This window comes from Dasypus novemcinctus, chromosome 4, assembly GCF_030445035.2.
Source record: "Dasypus novemcinctus isolate mDasNov1 chromosome 4, mDasNov1.1.hap2, whole genome shotgun sequence".
In the NCBI taxonomy this organism is placed as follows: Eukaryota; Metazoa; Chordata; class Mammalia; order Cingulata; family Dasypodidae; genus Dasypus; species Dasypus novemcinctus.
The window spans coordinates 158,991,582-159,005,900 of NC_080676.1; positions in this window are offsets into that span (position 1 = coordinate 158,991,582).

A 14,319-nucleotide genomic window follows, 5' to 3' on the forward strand; every position below is an offset into this window, starting at 1 on the left:
AATACAAAAGGTCCCTATATACCCCCACCCCCCTCACCCCACTCCTCCCACATCAACAACCTCTTTCATCATCATGGTACATTCATTGCATTTGGTGAATACATTTTAGAGCACTGCTACTCCACATGGATAGTGGTTTACATTGTAGTGTACACTCTCCCCCAGTCCACACAGTGGGTTATGGCAGGACATACAATGTCCAGCATCTGTCCCTGCAGTACCACCCAGAACAATTCCAAGTCCTGAAAATGCCCCCACATCATATCTCTTCTTCCTTCTCCCTACCCTCACCAGCTACCATGGCCACTTTCTCCACATCAATGCTACAATTTCTTCCATTACTAATCACAATAGTTCCATAGTAGAATATCAATAAGTCCACTCTAATCCATACCCTATTCCTCCATCCTGTGGACCCTGGGATGGTGATGTCCACTCCACCTCTATATTGAGAGGGGGCTTAGATTCCACATGGATAATGGATGCAATTCTGCTTGTAGTTGTAGGCACTGTTGGCTCCCTGGTGTGTTGGTTGACCTTCTTCACCTCCCTGTTAGCTGGTCGGGGTAAGTTTAATAAACCAGAGGGCAGGAGTTTCAAGTCTGTTGAGGCTCAGGGCCTGGCTGTCACATGGACAGCCCTGGACATGATTTAAATACCTATTTAATGATTAAATTTAACCATTTAATCACATGGACACCCCTGGGTGATTTAAATACTGAGGCTCAGACTTTTCTCTCGTTGAATCTAATCTTACCCTTGCAGAGTGTTCTTTCCTCCATACAGCATTTAGTTCGCCTACTCTCTGCCCCTCTGTCAACTTATTTTCCCTTTATTCCATGTCCCATAAAGACAGGAGTGCCCATCCCTGCCCACCTCCACCTGCCAGGACCCAGACATGTGTCATGAGTCCCACATAGGGATTCTACCAAGGACCTCAGCAAATGAAAGATCTCAGGTTTGCCAAAGCGACAGGATGATCCTAAAGGGTACATCCCAGGTTCTCTCTTACTCACAGAGTATTGTGGTTTGTTGAGTCTCTCAGAACCATTCCATTTTTCTGTTTAACCTCATTTCACTTACTTTGGCTCTGAGATAAAGAAAAGTTAATTACTTGCATATTTGATCAACTGTAAAAATCCAGGCTATATATTTTGCTTCTTGATAAATTAGGACCACTTGCCTAGAGGAGCCAAAATAATGGTTTCCTTCATGATTAAATCAGGTAGAAGAAATTCTGGTGCCATTCTTGTTGCATCTATGCAAAGGCTAGACTTTGTAATAACAATAGGATAGTAGTAATAATAATAACTGGTACATTGAAATGGACAAACCTCTGCCCCATACCTGAATTGGGGAGAGCTTTACAGCAATTCATATAGTATGGTTTGGGCACTCTGCCATCCTTATTTACACATGAGGAAACAAGTCTATTGCTCCCATTCTTGGATCGACTCATAGATGTACATAGAAACGGCACAGGTATAACCAACTTGTTCATACACTTGTTCAAGGCTCTTGTCTTTGAGCAGGCCAAGAGAAACCCTCAAAATTTGATCTTTCCTTGAAACAAAACAACTAATTATCTTACCTAATTAGCTACTTTTTTGTCTTTCTATCCTTCTCTCAGTTTCCTTTTACTTCTATTTAAAAGGTAACTTTTAAAAACAAGGTGGCAAGGTATGTGGAAAATAGCTCAGGCTTTAAATAAGACATACCCCAGGTTTTTTGCCACCTACTAACAAAATGACTTTGGGTAATTCCCTTTACCTCTCTGAGACCCCATATGCCCACCTGTACTATCAAGCTCTAAGTCGAGTAGAGAGGATTAAAGAAATGACGTACATAATGAGCCCTGTACATGGCCTCGCACAGAAGAGGTGGATTCAGTGGTAGCTGGCTCCCCTTCTCCACCCCCTTTGGAGACACTGGTTTTGGAAAAGGGTCAGACCCCATTGCTGCAAAGTCCAGGTCAGTGTGCAAGGACTGTGATCTGGACACGCGGGTTGGGTGTGTGTGCTACAGTAAGCATCGGTGCCTGGAGAAAGAAGGGGGATGATCTGTCCTCATGTCTGCTCAGGCTCAGTCACCAGCTGGCTTTGTCTCCTGAAAACCCACCTCCTTTTTTGGTGTTTTTTTAATCTCCAAATGGGAGATAATTTGGCCCACCTTTCTCATCAGGCCTTTGTAGTAAAAAATTGTTGAAAGCAATCATCCTAAAAGAAATTTGAGAGAGAGGATTTTAAGGAAAGACCATCAAAGCAATACTCACAAGTATCAGTAAGGAAGCCTATTTTAGTTAGCGAGAACCCTTATTAAGGGGCATTAACCAGCTCTTACAAAAGGGTGCCTTATACAACTATTTCGTCAGCACGCACAGCCAGCATCTCAACATCCGGCAGTGGACTAACATCTGAAATATCTTTTCACTTAATCCCCTTCATCCAAGAATAAACACTTTTAATGAAAGTCTCAAGAGGAGGTGTAAAGGAATTTGCTTTTCCAGTGGCTTTTAATGATCTTTCCTAAAATAGGAAGTTAGCTCCAGTGGAGCCTTCCTTATAACACCTTGGTCAAATATGGCTGCCGCCACTGCTTCTAGCAAGTTCCATGGGTGAAGAAAATCAGGAGCTGATATCTGGCATGTTGAGCAGGCACCAGAATTTCAGGGGTTCCAATTTACTAACTACTCTTCACCTTGGGTGAGCTCACATTTTAAACCTTGCCAAGAGTTTGGACTCTATAGTTCAGTTCCACAGCATAGAAAGGGATCAAACACTTTGTTATTTCGCAACACCAGAACAAATATTTCCAAGACTGTCTCAAAAAGCTCCTTGGGATTAATATCAATTACTCACTATATGATGAAAGAGCCATGCATGTGTGATCGTTCTTTTAGCTGGAGAAGTGTTTGCTGGTAATAATGCAAACTGAACTTGAGAGCCAGATCCTAAGTAGAAACATCTCAGACCTGAAGAAGGAAAATCATTCTCTCTTGGCAACTGAAGTTGCTGAATCCTGACAAGCTCTGTTTACGGTTTGACTGGGAGCTTATAGTATCATGTATAGTATCATTTACAAATGTATTTAAGCAAAGAAACTTGGAAACTGCATGGACAATTTGGCAGGGAATTATATTTGTTAATTATGTAAAGAATACACATGGACTGTGAGGAAAATATGGAAAATAAAAATACAGCATATAGAAGAAAACAAAAATCATCCAATTCTGCCATCAGACATAATCACTTTCTGATGCATATGTCTTATTTTCCCTTACTTCAAAGTAGTGTTTTTAAGCTCTGTTCATATTTTTCCAGTGCTTTTTCACTTAATTTAATCAGATTTTATATTGTAGTACCTGAATGGTAGAATCCTTGGATACACATTGCAAACATAACATTTCTTTGCAATCTAGACTTTTATCTAAAAATCTACTTGCTTTGCATTATATGACAAAACATACCCATGTTTATTTTAGTATAAAATATTAAATGTGTTACATAAACACAATATTAATAAGTATAAAGTTATACAAAATAAAAAATGAATTCATATCCACGTAGAGCCTCATGGACAAAAATTTCTGAGCTTGGAAGAAGTGAATTTCCTCAAGAACAATGAGTCTCCGATTCTGGTAGCATACAGTTGGACTGAGATGTTCCTTTACTATATATAACTTTATCAATTCACAGAAAAAATAAAAATCAATGGTTCAGGGAGCAGGTGTAGCTCAGTGGTCAAGCACCTGCTTCCCAGGTATGAGGTCCTGGGTTCAATCCCCAGTACCTTCTGAAAAAGAAGAAAAGTCAGTGGGTCAAATTTTTTTACTCTTGAATTTTGAATTTTCTCCCTTCAACTTCCTTCAGTTTTGAGCATCTGTTAGTACTCACTGGCCTGGGAGGAGCAGCAGGTGACAAAATGAATCTTTATATGGCCAAAGAGGAGCTGGAGAACCGTTCAGAAATAGTCACTCTTTCTTGGCATGACAGTTTGCTTTCTGCCTGTTCTTCTGGTTGTCACTTTATAAGGAATACAATAACAAACTCATATTTTCTCCCAGCATGACTTTTCTAAAAGGAATCACAGACATCAACATTCCTTGATGCTGTTCACAGAGCACTCCACTTTCCATGGCTGTGCCACCCCACCCCCGCATGGACTGACAGTTGTCACTTTCAAGGAACACTCCAATTCTTGGGGCACAGAATGTCCCATGACTGAGAGATGGAGAACAACTCCCTGAACCAGAATCTTGCTGTGTGCTGGAGGGAATGAGCCCGGGTAGATCTCTATTCCTTTAGCTGGGCTGTAGAGGTTGCTTTGATGTAAAAAATGCGGATCAAAAAATTATAAAAAGATAAAGAAAAAAACAAGAAAATAAAAAATAAAACAAAAATAAAAGAAAAATTAAAAAAATAAAATAAAAAATCTAAAACACTAGCAAAAACAAAAAACAAAAAACAAAATGGCTAAAAGAGCACAAAACAAAACGAAACAATGCAGATCACAGAAGTAAGGCCATGCACTTCAGCCATTTGCAAAAGTGTTTCTCAAAGAGTGATGATCAGGTTGCATCAGAAAACTGAGGGCAAAGGAAGGGGACTTATTTAATCAGAGTTTTCTAGGTCCTCCCTTAAGACATTATGATTCTGGAGAGGAAATACACATTTTAGCAAATGCCCTAGGGGATTCCTGTGAACACTAAATTTTGAGAACCATTTAACTTACTTCCTGCAGTGAATTGAGAGCACAGAGATGCTGAACTCTGGGGGGTAATTCAGCAAATTTCTGCAAAGGACACCAAGGGGAATGTGGATAGGGCAGAGGACAAACCTTATTTTGCCTGGAGTTGGCATCTATTAAGTGCTTTCTCTGAAAGAATATAACTGTGCATTTTGTATAAATACATTGCTAACAGGAAAAAAAAAAAATATTTGGACCTTTGTGCTCCCTTCTGTTCACCTAGGAGGGGGTTTGCCAGGCACAAATGGAGTCCTTCCACCTGTTCCAAAGTTCCATCCTTCATGCAGTTGCTAAACCCAGTGTTTTAGTTTGCTAAGTGCTGACAAAACAATAAATCGGAAATAAGTTGGCTTTTAAGATGGAGATTTTTCAATTTATGAGCTTACAGTTCAAAAGCTGTTGAAAGGGTCCAAATCAAGGCATCACCAGAGATGCCTTCCCCTGAGCTGAAGCTGTGTGCACCTGGGCACATGATGCATCATCAGAGGATGCGCAGCGGTGGACACCCAGGCATATGACGGCGCCCACTTGTCTCTCCCTCTCTTCCAGGCCTCACTGCTTTCAGCTTCGGGCTAAACTGGCTTCCTCTCAGCTTCCGTGTTCATTTGATTTCAGCCTCTGGCTCCCGGGTTCTCTGTCTCTACAGGTTTTTTCCTGTGTTTGCAACTGTTTATTCCTCTGTTTAAGATGGACTCCAGCAAGAGGATTAAGCCCACCCTGGGTCACACATGTAATCAAAAGCCCTTAACTGACGTAATTTAACCAAAAAGCCCCACCTACGATAGATTTACAAGCACAGGACTGGATTCACTATAAGGACATGATTTTCTGGGGTCCACCAAAGCTCCAAACAGCCGCACCCAGCAGAGTGGCCCAGGTACCATCTGTTTTTTTCAGCAGTCCCTGCTGGCACTGTGGCAAACAAAGAACTATGATGAGAGAGGCCACTTCCTCCTGTATCAGCCAACCAAAGGGGTGCTGATGCAAAATACCAGAAATGTGTTGGCATTTATAAAGGAATTTATTTGAGGTAGAAATTTACAATGACCAGGCCATAAAGAGTAAGTTACTTCCCTCACCAAAGTCAGATGCCACGTGTTGGAGCGAGATGGCTGCCGACGGCTGCCAGGGTTCAAGCTTCCTGGGTTCCTCTCTTCCTGGGGCTCCCTTCTCTCCAGGCTCAGCTTCTGTGCTCTCTCCTCAAGGCCAGCTGTAGACTATCAAGCAAACAAGGCTTCTGCCTGTGTTTAATGGAGACTTCTCTCTTTCCTCCTGTATCTGCTTCTCTGTGTGTTAACTTCCCATGCTCCAGGATCAAAACTCCAATTCCCTTCTCTATTGTGTGGTTTCTCAATGTCCTACTGACATGGTCCAATCAAAGCCCCCATCATTATTTAATCAAGTAAAAGTGAAACCTCTGAATCCAATATAATCTAATATGCCCAGAGGGATAGACCAGTTTACAAACATAATCCAATATCTATTTTTGGAATTCACAAACAATATCAAACTGCCACATCTCCCCGAAGCCCCCTGGATCTGCCTGAGTCACTGACATTGCTGATGTTTGGGGAACACATGCTGGTTCTAGGGCTTCCACTGTTCTGCTCTGAGAAGCTGAATGAGCCCCTCTCACTGGTCCCCCAAGAGCACTTTGAGGGTCCCAGGCACCTACTCAGTAACTCGTGGGGCTCTGTCAAGGCAGCTAACCATAGCAGGGTACTAGGAAGTGAACACTCAAGCTGGATGTTTGCGTCAAGCTAGAAAATTGACAGGTGATCCCCAACTGCTGTTCAGCACCAAATTTGACCTGATTGCCTCTTTGTGTACTTTTTATTAAATGATTCTTAATAATTTTTATGGCTGTGTATGAGCTCAGAAAAAAAATTTGGCCTTGTCTGGAGGTATATTACAACCTTGCCTCTAGGGCAGGAGTTCTTAACCTTTTTTGTTCCACGGAGCCCTTTGCCAGTCAGGTGAAAACCACGGACCCCTTATTAAGTCTACACTATACTGTGTATTATTTAATAATATATCACACCTGCACCAATACATCCCACAAGAATATTTTTTAAAAATTTCAATTCAAGCTCAGGGCCCCCTTGTTAAGAACACTTGTTCTAGGGCCTGCCAAATAAAAGGTTGAAATTTAAATACTGAATAACTGGAATTTACTTTTCTCATATAACCCTCTTCACCTATAGAATGATAATAGTGACATCGGCAAGAATCCTGAGGAGGCCACGGTTTTTTTAAATTGTTCACTTGTCTATTCAAAAAAAAAAAAAAGAGAGGGAAGTAGAGGTGGCTCAAGGGATGGGGCTTCTGCCTACCATATGGGAGAGGCAGGGGAGGGGAAGGAAGGGGAGGGAGGGGAGGGGGAGGAGGAAAAAGAGAATTATTTTCTGGCCATATCAAAGGAAAAACAAAAGCAAAATGACTATTGGCTCTCAGTTGGAGCTGAAATTTCTATTCAATTTCATTTCAAGTCATCTGATCTATTTCCTATGAATTCTACTCATGACAGGACATGTTGAACACTCTTCATTCAAAGAATGCCCCAAGGGGGCCAGTTGATCAGGCCATCATCTCTTTCCAGCATCCGCAAAAGTTCTTTCCAAAACCTCATCTACGCTGTTCTGTGATGGACTTTATCTGGCACCCCAAGGTTACAGGTCAATCTCCTGTTGGCCTCTAGGGAAGTGTGAGGTGTTCTCACAACTCCCGGGTGTTCCTGGAACAGGTTTAGACAGCAACAAACAGAGATTAGGCTTAGGAATCGAATATGCAACTGTGTGCCTGCTGTTGGCCAAATATCAGGAAACAGCCCAAAGCAGTGACATTAGATATGGGTTCAAGGGCACAGGCTAAAATGCTGTGATCTCCATTCTGGGCGAGTGCTCTCCCTGGAAACGCTCAGGGATTTTCAGCTGGCCAGGAAACCAGAGCTCTTTGTTCTGGCCGCCAAGGAGCATGAGGTTCTCATCCAGTCTCTGTATGTGTGTGCATGTGTGTATGTGGGAGTGTGTGTGTGTACATGCTTGTGCATGTGTGTATGTGGGACTGTGTGCATGCATGCATGTGTATGCATGTGTGTACTGTACATGTGTGGATGTGGGAGGATGTGCATATTGATGGGAAGAGGCAGTCCTGGATATAACCTCCTAAATTTATCTAGAAAGAATATCTACCATTGTGCCTCCAGTCCATCCAAGCTTTGGAAACAATCAAAACCTTGGTGACCACTGGAAAAGAATGAAGCCCTGAGTCCTCCTGTGCCACAGCTGAGGGCGCCCAAAGTGGCCAGGGTGTGAAGAACCACAGAACGTACTGACAGTGTCCCACGGCATGCTCAGAGTCAGATCCGGGCATAAAATTTGGGGTCAGGCTGCACAAGAACAGATTCAGAAGCCTCAGGCCATGGGAGCAGAGGGTGGGGCAAAAATCTGAGCAGAGGTGAAGGCAATTATGATGAATGGGCTGCAGGAGGTGTTGCTCTAGGCTTTTTCCTTGCCCTGGAGCAAAACATCCAGCTCTTTTTCACCATCAGTTATGGACAGAAGCTATTCCTGTAGAACTGGGGGGCCAAGTGGGTCTGACACTGTTTTCTATTTGGTCTATAGTACCTTGGAATGGGCTCAGCCCGTGGATTTGGGAGGTGCCATGTTCAGCTGCTTTAGCCGGTGTAATCTTAAAACTATCACTTTACTCCACTGAGCTTCCTTATCATGCACTGGAATCTGAGGGTGATAACATCGCCCCTACAGGAGCTGAGGGGCTCAGACATGTGAAAGTGCTTTGGTACATATTAAGCAAGTTACTCATTTTTCCTTCAGTGAGCTCAGCTTTTATTTGTTGAGCTTCAAGGTGACCTAGAAAGATACACCTTTAAAAAGCCAGAGAAGGTGGCCTTATGTTCTCGAGCACATTTCTAAAACCTCCTTGCCCTCTGAGCAACCTGACAATGTCACATTTCATACTTGCATGTGGGCAATTTTCTCTTTTCACTGAAAATTTGTGCTGGTTGCTGTTAATTTTTTTCCTGTTTATAAAAATAATGTTATGGAAAAACTGAGGAAATATAGAAACTTCTAAAGAAACATTACCCAAGTCATTTACTCCTGGAAAATCGAATTTATGTTGAAAGGTATGTCTTTTCCACGTATGTTTTATATTTTATATTTATTAATCATCTTATAAAACTGGCATCATGATATCTATGCAATTTTTATCTTGCTATCTTCCTTTAAAATTGCATCTTGAACATTTTCCAAATGACAATAAGTGCATCATTTTAATGGGTACATAATTCTGCTAACTGAATGTATCATTATTTAACTAATGTCTGATTTTGGGTTAACATACATCATGTGTCTTTTGTGTTTCATTTACTTGTTTGCTTGTTTCATAATTTCCTAAAGGGGATTTCCTACAGATGATGTTACTAATGTGCAGTTTTAAGTCTTTAAACTATATTGCCAACCTCTTTTCAGAACTATTGTGCGATTGAACTGTCCTACTAACAGTGAGGTTTGCTCTGGTTTTATCATCTTTCTCTTAATATTAACTAAGTTATTTAAATTTTTGCTAATTTGATGGGTAAAAATTGTAACTTAGTCTTTTTATTTATATTCCACTGAGTTTTTCAAAAATCGAATATTTGTGAATTTTGGCTTCTGGCACTTCCTTTTATCTGAATTGTTTATTTGTGTACTCTTATTTTTCTGTCTAAATTTTGTGATATATCAATTTTGTTTATCATGTGATAAAAATATTTCTCATGGTTTATTTTTTAATTTTGTTGTGATTGTGTATTATAAAATCCCGTACTCTTTGCAGATTCTTCTTTTGATTCTGTTTCCCTAGAGATGGCTGGCTAATAAACATCTAAATACATAAATGGTGGCTACATCTAACATTTTAGAAGTAGAGAGCAGAGATGGAAACAATGAAGAGCATTCTCTTGGGATTAGAACTAAGAAAGTTCTGACCAGGAGTCGTCCATCAAACTTGAAGCTGCAGCACCCGTGGGGGATGAGGACTTGGACGTAGACCTTTGGGGAGTGGGAACGTGGGATTTAATGAGCACTCAGGAAGAAGTGATGAGGAACTGGAACTGACCTTTCCTTTCCATGTCTCACAACATGGGAAACAGGTGGAAACGAGACTGCATAGCTAAAACCACAGTTACAATCACACAAGCATCCTGCAGAGAGGACCACACACCAGAAGCAGACGGGACGCAGACCCACCGACCACCGCTGGAGCTGCTGTCCTGGACCCGGATGCATGCCTGCTGGGCCACCCTGGGAAGGGTCTCTCTGTCGTGCTTTGTTGCCTTCAAAATGCAGTGGAGTAGTGTTTAACATGTGAAAATCTAATGCATAATTCACCACATTAACCAAATAAAAGACAGAAACTTATGATCATCTAGATAAATGAACAAAATTAATTCAACCAATAAAACCTAGTGCTCCTTGATGAAATAAAATTATTAGCGTTGAAATAATAAAATACATCTAACAGAAATCTGATACCAATTACAAGCTAATAAGATATTTAATAAATATCTCTTTGTAGAACCAGGAAGGATGCTAACCCTCTTTATTCAATATCGCACTCGAGATTCTAGAGAAAACAAAAAAGTTTCAGCACAGTTGCCAGGAAGATTTCCACAAAAATTCAACTGCATTACTCAACACAAGAAATACACAGTTGTAAGAAATAACTTACAATTAGACCTTATTTTTATAATTTATCAAAAATTATTTTTTAAAACTATAAGATTCCTACAGACATGTGTTAGTTTTAGTAGAGAAGTTGTGAGCTCACAAAACAATCATGCATAACCTGCAGAAATATATATCTTTTATTATGTATTTTTTATTTTTTTCTATTTTGTTATTATATAGGTCACATATAATATATATTTTTATATTTATTTTGTATATTTATTATATATACTTATATATTATTTATAGATAGTAAAAGATGTAGCAGTGTAGAAAAGTTTATGGAAAAGGCAGGAAAAAAACTTTTCCAAAAACATACCCAAGAATTCCTTGATAAATAGAATGAGATGTCATGTTCATGAATGAGAAGCCTCAATTAAAACACTTAGTTTCCACATGGGAAAATAAAATAAAATGTAATCCCTGCTATATACCATGCACAAAAATATATTCCAGATGGACTAAAAATTTATGTATACAAAACCAAATATAAAACTATTAGAAGTACACATACAATAATTTATACATATTAAGGTAGGAATAAATTTCTTAAACAAGGCCCAAAAAGTAGAACTTATAAGGGAAAATATGGATGACTATACAAAAAATGAAAAAGCTACTAATGGACAAAAACCACAAATAAATTCAAAGAACCAGCTTTAACAGACAAGAGACATTTGCAGCACATAAGAAAGGAAAGGATTAGTGCCCAAATATGTAATGAACTCCTACAGATTGATTTAATAAGGACAAATAACCGATGTAACACTTCAATGTATAGTTACAGGTAAAGCACAGAGGAGGCCAACTGAAAAGCTAGAAAACATAGGAAAATATTATCAATCTTTACATAATTTTAAATAATTTTATAGAGACGTAATTCCCATACCAAAAAATTCATCCTTATAATGTGTACAATTCTGTGGTCTCTATTATATTCACAAAGTTGTGCAACCAACACTACTATCTAATTTCAAAGTATTTCATCACTTCAAAAAGAAACCCCATACACCTTAGTGGTCACTCCCCATTCCCCTGTCCACACAGACCTGGAAATCACTAATCTACTTTCTGGTTCCATGGATATTTCTATTCTTAATGTTTCATATAAATGGAATCATACAGTGTGTGGTTTTTTTGTACTGACCTCTTTCCCTTAGCATAATGTTTCCCTTCATTCCTTTTGATCTGTATTTCCCCAATAGCTAATGATGTTGAACATTTTTTTATGTGCTTTTTGTCCATTTCTATTTCTTATTTGGAAAAATTTCTATACAAGTCTTTTGCTCTTTTTGGGGGGTTGCTTGCCTTTTTATCATTGAGTTGTATGATCTAGCTGTATAAAATGGATATCAAACTCTTATTGAATATGTGGTTTCCAAATATTTTCTCTCATTGGTAGGCTGCCTTTTCACCTTCTTGACAATTTCTTTTTCTAAAAAAATATATTTTTTTAAATTAAAGAAGCCTTAGATTTTGTAAATGTTACATTGAAAATATAGGAGAGTCCCATAGGTCACCCCTCCCCCTCCCACACTTTTTCACATTAAAAACATCTTTCATTAAGGTGTTTGATGTTCTTTTTCTATTTCCTCTATGTGTGGAGTTCGGTCTACAATTTTAGCGCTTTCTTCTTTTTTAATATAGGCACTTATGGGTATAAATTTCCCTCTCAGAACTGCTTTTGCTACATGTCATAGGTGTTGATATTTGGTTATCATTTTCATTTGTTTCAAGGTAGTTACTGATTTCTTTTGCAATTTCCTCCTTGACCCACTGATTGGCTAAGAGTGTGTTATTTAACTTCCATATCTTTGCACCTATTCTGGTTCTCTGCCCCTTATTAATTTCCAGCTTCATTCTGTTGTGGTTAGAGAAATTACTTTATATAATTTACATCTTTCTGAAATCGTTGTGGCAATCACCCCAACACTCTTGGAGGGAGAGATCTGGAACTGGGTGGACACCCAGATGCTTGATGAGGGTAGAACCAAGAAAATGGCCATTGGGCAAGACTGTGGAAAGGGTGGGTCCCCATATGGCCCCAAGGAGAAGACACCATCATCTTAAGAATGACTCTCAGACTGAAATCTAATGGAAGATGCCCTGCAGGTTTACTGAACTATAGAGGACTGTGACTCATGTTTCCCTCCCAATTTCTCCTTATTATAATGAAAATGTTTATCCTATGTCTGTCCATTTGTGCATTGGAAACAGAAAAATTGTTTTGTAAGTTTTAGAGGCCTATAGCAGACAGGATTTGCACCAAGACAAACTATTTCTTTAAATTGATTATGATACGATTTAGTACTTGCATTGTAACTGATTTATGGCTTTTTTGAATATTGTAATAAATTTTTGGAATTCAGACAGTAGAGTGTAGCAGTTTGATATACTTGATGAATTCCAAAAAGAAATATTGGCATAATAATATTCAGTGATACTGTGTTTTAGTTTCCTAGGCTGCTCAACAAATACCATGAAATGGGCCATGTATTAGTCAGGGTTCTCTAGAGAAACAGAACCAACAGGAGATGCCTGTAAATATTATGGGATTTTATAAAATTAACTCAGGCGACTGTGGGGTTGTATAAGTCCAAATACCACAGGGCAGGCTGTAAACCGGGAACTTCAATGAAGGTCCTCGCTAAGTTCCCCAGGAGAAGATGGCTGTCTGAAGAAGAGATGGGAAATCTCCCCCTGACTACAGAAATCACGTCTCCTTTTGAGGACTTCAGCTGATTGGATAAGACATCTCTCATTGCTGAAGGCAATCTCCTTAGTTGATTGTAGATGTGATCAGCCATAGATGCCATCAATTCACCTTTTTTAAGTCAATGAAATGCCCTCAGAATACAATTAGGCCAGTGCTTGCTTGACCAAACAACTGGACACCAGTTGACACATGGGCCTCACTATCACAGCTCAGGTTAAATAATGGGAATTTATTTGCTAACGGACTGAGGCTGGAAAAAAATCAAGGAGTAATGAAGGTGCTGCTTTCTTCCCAAAGACTGGCGTTCTGTGGCTGGATGCTGGTGCTCTTTGGTCCTTAGCTTGCCAGAAGTCAAGGCACGTGGTGGCATTTCCTGATTTCTCTCTTTTCTTTTTCTTCGGGGTTCTGTTGCTGATCAACTTCTTGCTTCCCACGACTTTCTCTCTCTCTGTCTGAATTTCATTCCACTTACAAAGGACTCCAGTAATAGGATTATGACCCATCCTGTTTGAGCTGGGCCACACCTTCACTGGAGTAGCCTCATCAAAAAGTCCTACTCACAGTGAGTCCACACCCACAGGACCAAAATAGATTTAAGAACATGTTTGTTTTTTTTTTCTGGGGCATATACAGCTTCAAATCACTACATATAGATACATTATTTTGTTATCCATTCATCATAGTTGTTATCCAACTATTTAAATTGTTTCCACTTTATGGCTATGATGAACGATGCTTCTATAAACATTTACATACAAGTTTCTACACAGACATAGGTTTTAATTTCTCTTGAGCATGTATCTAGGAGTAAAAGTTCTGGCTCATAATTATGATTCCATGTTTTACACTTTGAGGATTGTTTTCCAAAGTAACTATACCATTTTACCTTCCCACCAGCTAAGTATGAGTTTCCAGCTTCTCCACATCCTCATCAACACTTATTATTGCCTTCCTTTGTCTATAACCAGCCTAATCTAGTGGATGTGAAGTGGTTATCTCATCATCCTGGTTCTGGTTTGCATTTCCTTGATGGCAATTGATGTTGTGCATCTTTTTATATGCTTATTGGCTATTTGTGTATCTTCTTTGGAGAACTATCTACTCAAGCCCTTTGCCCATTTTTTT